Here is a 9868-nt window from a genome sequence, read left to right as displayed (position 1 = left end):
ATGCAGTGCATATTAAGAAGAAAAATGTGTCAAGGAAACACACCATTATTAAGATAAAAAAGCACACATGTTTAGCTATTCTGCAATGTTTTGCATATGTGTAGCAATATTAGCTGGCCATGAATTCATCATAGAAAAAGATCCCCTTGTATTGGGCATTGTCCCTCTTTAAGAGAAGTGTAATTGAGTTCCACTAGCCTTGATTTAGAATAAGCAGAAAGATATAAGAATGTTTGACCTTGAAAAGACAATACTTCAGAGGGATGTAAAATATGCCGGTAGGAATTAGTTTCATTCTGTGTTGCTTTCGAGGAGAAGCTCTCTCAATGGCTCTCTAATCTAAATACACTGTTTGTGTGTAAAAAGGGGATGTGTCATAATCTTATGAGCTTGACATCACTGGATTTGGTATCATAGATCAATACCATAATCGGTAATGTGTTTAATTAATAATTTTTTTAATGTACATTTATTTATAACCTATGGTCTGGCAGGTTCTTGGCCACAGTGATACTGAGATGAATCAAGTAGATTCCCATCTACTGGGTGGAGCCCATCAAGTCCTCAGAAGGTTATATTTGAATTTTGTAATACACAATTTTCTATGATGAATAATGCTACTAATGGACACTACAGATATAGACTGATTAGAGGGGTGAAACTTCTTGAGGAACATCTCCTGGGGAAAATGACTCCTAAGTCCTATGGAACTGTTAAGGCCTATTATAGTGGGAGTTCCCTGTTAAAAATAACTTGTTAATTCTTCTTATTATCTAAATACATTGTTGACAACATTTACATCTGCATCCATCACTGCATACATGAAGTTCATATAAACTTCATCTATGCAGTGATGGATGCAGAATTTTTACTAATATGTATAATGGCATGGGTATGAGGTGTTTTCTGAAAATTACTGTTTATGCAGTAATATTTAGAGGTAAACTTATTTGGCCATGAGACCTATAAACTTATCTGTCCATCTTATTTTAAATCACTGGGTAATAACTACAGGCAGGTGGGATGTGGCTGGAGGAGATAGATCACTAAAGGATGTGGCCTGAAAGTGTATCTTCCCTGTGGCCCTTCCTCACCACATCCTTTCTCTTTCTCTACTTCCTCACCCAGCCACAGGGGAGAAGCTTTCCTTCACCGAACATGTTCCCCCATAATGTGTTGCATCATCTTAAGCCCAGGGCAATGGAGTCAGTCTGTGATGGACTAGACCTCTGAAATTGTGAACCGCTAATAAACAGTTCTTCTTCTTATTTGTTCTTGTTGATAATTTCTGTCAGAGAGATAAAATCAAAACAATATGGTTTCAAAATGCATCATTTTTGGCCAATTAAGTCTAAAAGGAAATGAAACTCAGTAACTTTTCAAATCAACTGATAACAAAAAACAGATCTCTTATATAGTGTTTTTAATTACTTAGCTGTGAAATTGAAAATGGAAATATATATTATGCTGCTAAAGTTCTTAGTTCTTACACTATTATTATTGTTCCTATCCTGCCATCTATCTTTAACAGGCTTATATATAAAATATATTTTATACTGCTTTCTCCACATTATTACTTGTGTAAAGGTTGATTATTACTTGGTCAATCCTGGAGCCTATGATTTACTTAAAGAGATCACTCTCTGGTCAAAAATAATGCTTATTCAAGATGTTTCTCATGATAGAGCAATTATAATACATCTAAGTCCAAACTAAATCCTTCATCCCATTCAAAATTATATCAGAAATTCTTTTCTGCAAATAGTGACCAGAATTTTTAAAAACACATTAAATAATAATCTCTCTTAAAAAAAATGTATGTATGCTTTTTTTCCATATGGTAAATTAACTGTTACTTTATTAAAATCTACTTTTTAAAATATTATTTATTAAGTGGCTACTGTATCCTTGAAATTATTCTAAGTAAGTATTCTCCAAAAATACAGAGAAAAAAGCTTGCTTTCAGCAACTGATATTTTGTTGGCGACCACAAACCAAAGAGAATAATTAAGAAAAATAAACAGGGTTTTGAATAGCAATAAGAACTAAAGAGAAAATGACAAAGGTCATGAAATGCTGAGGAGTAGTATCTCTCATAGAATAATGACCCAACCCGAGTATTAAAAGTTGTTAATTGCTTGAACTTGCAGATGTGTTATATTATATGCAAAGAAGAGCTAAGTAGCAGGTATAATTTATCCATCAGATTATCTGCTATGGAGATGGGGATCATCCTGTTTCCTTTCAGTGGACCCAAGTAATCCCAAGGGTCTTTCTTAATGAATCAGAGGAGTCAAAAAAGAATTAAAGAAGCTGCTTCTGTTGCTGCCTCAGAAGATGGTGAATAGTGATGAGGATACAGGCAGTTAGGCATTCTCCAGAAGATGAAAATATTTAGAAAGGAACACAGCACTGCTGACAGCTGGACTTGAGGCTAACAAGACCCTCTAGAGTTGATATGGTATCAAGCTATTATATTTATGGTAATTGGTGACAGAAGCAATAGGAAACAAATTTAGCATGAGAGTTTGGATCAAATGACCAAGAATGTTTTAAAAAGATAACTTTGAGGAAAAAAAAATCTGAAGGAAGTTGAGAAAATTTTCATGAACCTACGATGGGATAACATTTGCAGGAGGCAAGAAGAGAAGGTAGATTCCTCCAGTGAGTCAGGAAGGGTGTTAAGGGGAGACAATCAGAGAGCTCAGTGGGAAGGTGGGGATTTTGTGAAAACTTTGAGAGTCCTGCAGTTTCTGAAGACTTCAGAGAGAAGATCATTGGAAACTCACCATTATAGCTGCTCTAATGAGAACACATTGGTGGCCTTTGGGACTTCTTGGGGCTAGATTACTCAGTGAATGGAGAATGATGGGATTCATTTGTTGTTCATCTCCCAAACCCAAACTATAATGCTATTCTAAATCTCTAGGACTTGGAGGGAAGAAAATAACCTGATTCCCTTCTGTCTTTGAAAATATTTTCTTCTTCCATGACACAATAAAGATTGATTAAAATATAGCATAGACATTTCTGTCTCAGAATTAAGCTTTAAAGTGACATGAAGATGAATTGGGAAGAATGTAAAAGGCTTTTGCAATGAACCTTATTCTATGTATTTATTTGATATTTATTGCAAAATAAATAGATACACAGGGAAAAGACCATAGTGAATTGCTAAATCAGGGCATTGATATGGGGGATATTGTGTATCTTCCCTGAATAAAAGGAAAGAAAAAAAACATGCTTGTATTTTCTGATTTGCAGGCAACAAAACATAAAGAAAAGTGGTTTCAAAATAATGAGTATCAAGTACACTAAAAGTATTGCATATTATTTTACCTCTATTACGTGAAGGTAAATAATTTTACCTTTATTACATATAGGAAAAATATAGAGAGTTGTATTAATAAAGGTGAAACAGGAAAATAGATATACATTCATAAAAATTATTAAGAATCTTTTCAGTCTTCTTGCAGCCTTCTGTCTATTGAGGGAAGATAAGAAAAAAAGAGCAAGTGTGTACCATGAATAACGGGCATCTGAGCCTGAATCCTGTTGGATATAGTCACATATGAGTCAGAGATGGAGCTGGTCATTGAGGCAGAAATGACTTCTTAGGAAAAACACACTAACATAGGAACGAGAAAGATGAGCAGCCTGCCATCTGTGGAACAGAGATAATAAGAGTGAGATGTCTGGAAAAGTACAGGGGCACAGGTAGCCTGGCAAGGCTGGGATAGCAGAGGTAGAGTGCTCCAAGGTGTGAACCTCAAATGCCACCCTCTCGGAATCTATGACTGGTGGTGGTGTGTGACTGCAGTGAAGCCATTTCTCCTGAGAGTTTCTCTATCCCAACTATGTTTATAGGGAATATAACAATTCTGGAATTTGCATTGCTCAAATGAATCCCAACCACCTTGTCCTTTCGTTAAATCACCATCATTTTGAATATATGGCTAATATCATGATTGGTCCAAGACTAAAAGTTAGGTTATCAATGCTACTAATCCATGGTCACCCACAAATTAGAAATGTCAGTCTCCCGCTGATTGACACAGTCACTACACTGCTGAAAAAGAAAGACAGCAGGATGAATCTGTCAATCTGCCTCAGATAATAATAATAACAACTGTAATGATAACAACAACAACAATAATAATAAATCTATATTAAATCCAGTAGGATCTGTAATAACTTGGGGATTGTGCATAATAGTCCCCCAAATTGTGTTTTTATTCTGGACTGTCACCAAGTAGATGTCAGAAGACTTTTTGTGAAACTGAAAAGTGATCACATAATTTTCAAGATGCTTTCTCAAAAGGCTTATTTGTCTTTGAATAACACACTTGTCTGCCTGTTTTGCCACTCTGGAGTCTTGTTTCATGTCATGTTCTCTCATCTGCTGGGCCTGAGGGCTCTTCCAGTGGGCTTTGAAGTAGGGACGCTCTGCTGTCTCCTCTCCTTAGAATGCCCCACCCTGTTTTTTTCCAGATCTGCCTCCTCTTCTCTGAGATTTCATCTCCACAGTCTTTCCTCAGAGGAGATTATTCTGACACCCCCACGTCCAAGGCACTTGCTCTTATAGTCTTCACAACACTCATCACCATATGAAATTGCCTAAATCACTGTGTACTTCCTTATGATCTGCTTTTTACTCCCACAAACACAAAACCATTAAATATAAATTTTGAAAGGAACTGTACAGAGAGTGTATGAATTATCATCCCATATGTCTCATATGCCACTATGGGACAGTTTGAGATTAGTTTAATTAAACTACAATTGGCTAAAGCACATGCACACTTTAGAGAATCACTAAGGCATACATAGTACCTGGAGAAGGAATAACAAGAGGGTGCTGTTAGCTTACTAAGACTGAAGGAGAGAGAGGGTCTAGGGACACAGGCATTATCTAGTGAGGGCCCCTGGGATAGAAGAAATGGGATGTGGGCTACTATGGGAATAAAAGCCCAGGCCAATTTCTGTTTTACTTGACAATACACTGCCAATAGACCTAAGGCTTCCTGGAGCCAAGGAGCAAAGTCTAGAAAAGTATTAAAGTAGATCTGTGGGGCGGGGGGGGGGGGAAGGAGAGGGGAGGCCGCAATTGATTGTGTCTATTATATCCTCAATTCTTTTTTTAATTATTTTTATTTTTTTATTAGTTACACATGACAGTAAAATGATCTTGACAATTCATACATTTGAATCAAATGGGGCGTAATTTCTCATTTTTCTGATTGTACAGGTTGCAGAATCATATTGGTCATACAGTCACGTATATACATATAGCAATAATAATGTAATAATAACAATATATTGTCTATTTTATTCTGCTGCCCTTCCTACCTCCCTTCCTCTCCCCACTCCCCTCCCATCACATCTCTCTACCCAATCTAATGTGACACACTTCTTCTTTTTTTTCTCCTCACAACATTATATGTGTATTCTGTATAATGATGAGGGTCTCCTTTCATCTTCCATGCAATTCCCCTTTTCCCTCTTTTTCCCACCCATCTCTCTTCCCTATTTAAAGACCTAAAAAGAGCATAGTACAGGTGCACAGCCACATCAATGTTTATAGCAGCACAACTCACAATAGCTACACTGTGGAACCAACCTAGATGCCCTTCAATAGATGAATTGTTAAAAAAAATGTGGCATTTATACACAATGGAGTATTACTCAGCACTAAAAAATAACAAGATCATGGCATTTGCAGGGAAATGGATGGCATTAGAGCAGATTATGCTAAGTGAAGTTAGCCAATCCCTAAAAAACAAATGCCAAATGTCTTCTCTGATATAAGGGGGGTGACTCAAAATGGGATAGGGAGGAAGAGCAGGAGAAGAAGATTATATCCTCAATTCTAATAACAATAGGTGAATGAAATGTTTACTTTAGTACAAGGCTTGCCTGATCTGTGGTCCCATGTCTTAGTACTGAACTTTACCTCTTCATTCAAAAATTAGCTTTTGTAAAATTATATACTAGATGATCACAGATGCTGTTTATGATATTTTTTCCTATATAATATTGTATTATTTTTCATCTCAAAATGGCATTCTTGGAACATTTACTGTATTTTATAAAATAATCAGACATTCATCAAGATTGAGGGACTATTGCCAAAGAAAATAAACTCTCTGAAGACTATTTTTCTTTGTTATATTATTTTAAATGTGTAAAACTATCTCAATCATATATGTCCATTTATATTGGCAGAAACTATGTAACAATATTCTTCCCATTCTAGTTGTCTTGATTAATACATTAGAAATATCCTCAGTTAGAAGATATTAAAATAATCCCAGGATTAATTATCTCTGTCTCCTTTTATCCAACAAAAATGATTTATTTTAGAATTCTATGGGATGAATTAAAGTAAGTGGCATCATTTTTGTGAAATATTTATACTGTTCTATAAAATTCATTGGTTTGTTTTCAACTGCTCTCCTATAAGTCAGCCACTGTATCTATATACAAATACCAAAAGGAAGGTAGATAGGATGGACACTAATACTAACATGAAAACTTAGTTGGCTTGAAGCATTTTCTTCTGCTTCCTGCTGTCTGGTATGGAAGTACTGCAGCTCAGTTCTTTGCAAAGTCCTCCTACATCAAAACTATGTAATCTATTCTTGCTTGTTTGATTGGTTTTTATATTTTAATTGATTGATACACAAGTGGCCATAAGAGGAATAATTTCCTGAAAGAGAAATTTTCAGCATTTTAAAAAGTGATGTAATGAAAAATTCTCTTTTCATGTTCAATATTATAGTCTTCCCGATTCCCCAGATTTGTACAAGTTACAAAAATGTGCAAATGTTGCATTTTATTTTTGTGGAACCGTGGTTTCTTGAATGTAAGTGATGGCGGAAAGAGCATTATTCTCATCATCACATATATTCTTGCTCTTCCGAAATTTTAATGTACTACCTTATAGTTAGTTAGGCAGCATGGTACCAAAAGAGGGCAAGGAACAGAAGGCAGGTCACCTATCATACCCAGGGCAGATGAAGAGGGCAGGGTGGCAGATTCCATGGGGACAACTTGACAAAATTAAAAATCACAGGGGGAAACAAGATCACAGGAAAAAACAGATATTCTGAAAGTGAGTTATATGTATCTACCCCCTTTGCAATTCTATCTTAATGTTTTGATCTAACTTCATTTCAGTACATAGCTTTTTTTATACACTTCACTAAGCAGAAAGAAACAAGTCCAAAATTCTCTCTCCTTTTCTCTCTTTCCTGCCTTCTCTCTCTTTTCTTTCTCTCTAATTTGATATTGAGGATTTTCAAACACAAACGAATTAAACAAATAAAAATATTTTATATATATTTGTAATTATTATATTTAAAATAAATTGTGCAAAGCTAGGCCTTAGTGAATAGAAGAACAAGTCAGTAAGCATATGAACATATGAATCAAACTCAGGGATTTATCTAAAATTTGCAGATAGCATAACTCAGAAAGAAGTCACACAGATTAAGGTAGGCAGGACAGAGACGTTAAAAACTAGAGATGAAAAATCTTAGTTGTAAGATTTAGTTGGAAATAAGGCATCAGGAGCTTAAGGTGGAGACAAACAGATTGAATCAAAATGGTGTCAGTACCAATTCTTGAATAAAACATCATTAGCAAAATGAAGGCTGTCATTTTATAATTATTTCTTCTAAGTGTCAAAAAAAATTTCAGATTGCAGTTAAATCTGAATTGGCTTCAAAATGGCATTTGGTAGTTGGATAGTAAGTAGAAAGTAAAGATAAAATGAGGATGTATATTTGGTTTGTGATTTCAATGCTATGTGCTCCTGTTGACACTCTTTGTCATACATACTTGTTCCATTACGAAACACCACTATTAGTGCCACACAGGTTGAAGGCAAAGGCTGTCCCATCTTACCCTAAAACCATTGACTGAAAATAGGAATTAGGTTAATGCATTCAGTTTTTTTTTTTAAAGAATGCTGGAAGCTTTTACTTACTTCCTTTTGAATAAGTGTAAATATAAATTAGTTCTAAATTTGGACACAAAAGTAGAAACTGAACATCATGTATAAATATGCATATGAACCATTAAATTTATGACTAAAAATGTAATTATGGATAAATTCACTCGAACAATCATTTATTTGGTCAACCAGCTGTTGAGTCCCTTCCAAATATCAGGCACTGTCCTAGGTGCTGGAGGACCTGGTGACAAAGGAGACAGAAGTCCCAGCAATTATAAAGCTTAATGATACCTAAGTGAAAAATCTATTGCTAAAGTAACTGAGGGAGATGGTGAAAGACAAAATATAATGTGCAAAGGAGATTATTCACGAATTATAAAAAACTAAGTGGCATATTTATCCTAGAAAATGAAAGTGAAGAAGAAAATGGTAATCATTAGAAAGTGAACACTCAACAAAAATTGACCATGTACATTTTTTCACATGATTATGTTTACCAATTTTTTAAAACATTCTTATTTGAAATAGACACATTTGTATAAATAAAATTTAACCTAATGTTCTTAGTTACATTTTAGAACTAATATGGTAGTTTTTAATAATTCCTCACTGCTGCTCTATATCTCATTGTAGGGTTGTTTCCGAAATTAAATTATATCTTAAGTATTGAGCATTTAAGGTGTTTTTAAATAACACATGATTTCTCACCGGCATAACTTTGTTAGTGAATCTACATAGAATCATTTTATTGTGGTTGCAATCTATTTTATTATGGAAAGTACAGGATTTGTGATGTTTGTCTTCTGTTACTATTTCCCCCTCAAGGTATTATTAGAACAGCTTTGGCAAACATGGATACAGAAGTCAAAGAACAATACCAAGTTCTCATTCAAGCCAAAGATATGGGAGGACAACTAGGAGGACTGGCTGGAACAACAGTAGTCAACATCACCCTCAGTGATGTCAACGACAATCCAATTCGCTTCCCCAAAAGTATGTAATTTACCCTAACTCAAAATTTGCAGAGCCATTTGAAATTATTAAATTACAATGTTATATAATGCATTAGCAATTAAAATCATTTCCCAGACATTTTTTTTTTGGTTTCAGGGAACATAAGTCAACAGATAAAAATTGCATGACTTCAGAATTTATAATTTCAATGTATTTCACATCCCATATTATTTTAATAGAAAATAGAGTTAATAATTGAACAATCAGACTTATTAAATCAATGTTAACTAAAACAAAATATTTATAGTTATTTGGGTGGGATCTTACCGTGATACATTATTAATTTAAGACGTAACACAAATATACATAATCTGATATAAGGCATCCTATTTATAACACATGTACCATCATATTTTTTATTATATATTTAAGATAATAATTCTGTGACTCCATTTTTGTAAATATACACATGGAACTATTTTCATATACTTTTGTGAATAGGATGATATTGATGATATTTTATTATTTTAGTTCTGACTAGTTATTTCATTTTAGTTTTGCAATAGGTGAAAATTGCTACAGTTTCTTTTGATAATAGAATGGTTCACACCTGTATCCTCTCTATAACTCTGTGTTTCCCTTTGAAAATGAGTATTTCTCACTTGTATTTCATCTAGTTTTCTGTTACAGTATTACATTTAACACCAATCCGTACCTATTCACTTCCCAGTGCATTTTGGGGAATTATTTCTCTGTTCCTCAGAGTTAGAATATTGATGCTGAATGGTTTTAGTCATAGTTTTATAAGAAATTTGATTAAGTCATCAGGTAGTTTTTTTGTCTAGAGAGTTTAAAAACCAAAATGATTTTTCTTTTTCCACTTCAGAAGGACAATTAGGGAGTTCATCTACTAAAATCTGTAGCACTAAGAATATTTAAATAATTGTATGTTTTATT

The 9868-nt window shown here is 34.2% G+C and overlaps 1 pseudogene; it reads left to right on the top strand.

The window, feature by feature from the left end:
- Positions 1-8793: 8793 nt before the first annotated feature.
- Positions 8794-9868, top strand: part of LOC143387410 (cadherin-12-like) — a 78982-nt pseudogene continuing 77907 nt past the window's right edge.

The sequence above is a fragment of the Callospermophilus lateralis genome, unplaced genomic scaffold (genome assembly GCF_048772815.1).
Source record: "Callospermophilus lateralis isolate mCalLat2 unplaced genomic scaffold, mCalLat2.hap1 Scaffold_512, whole genome shotgun sequence".
In the NCBI taxonomy this organism is placed as follows: domain Eukaryota; kingdom Metazoa; phylum Chordata; class Mammalia; order Rodentia; family Sciuridae; genus Callospermophilus; species Callospermophilus lateralis.
Note: the sequence above shows the minus strand (reverse complement) of the source record. Positions and strands in the feature narration are given on the sequence as shown.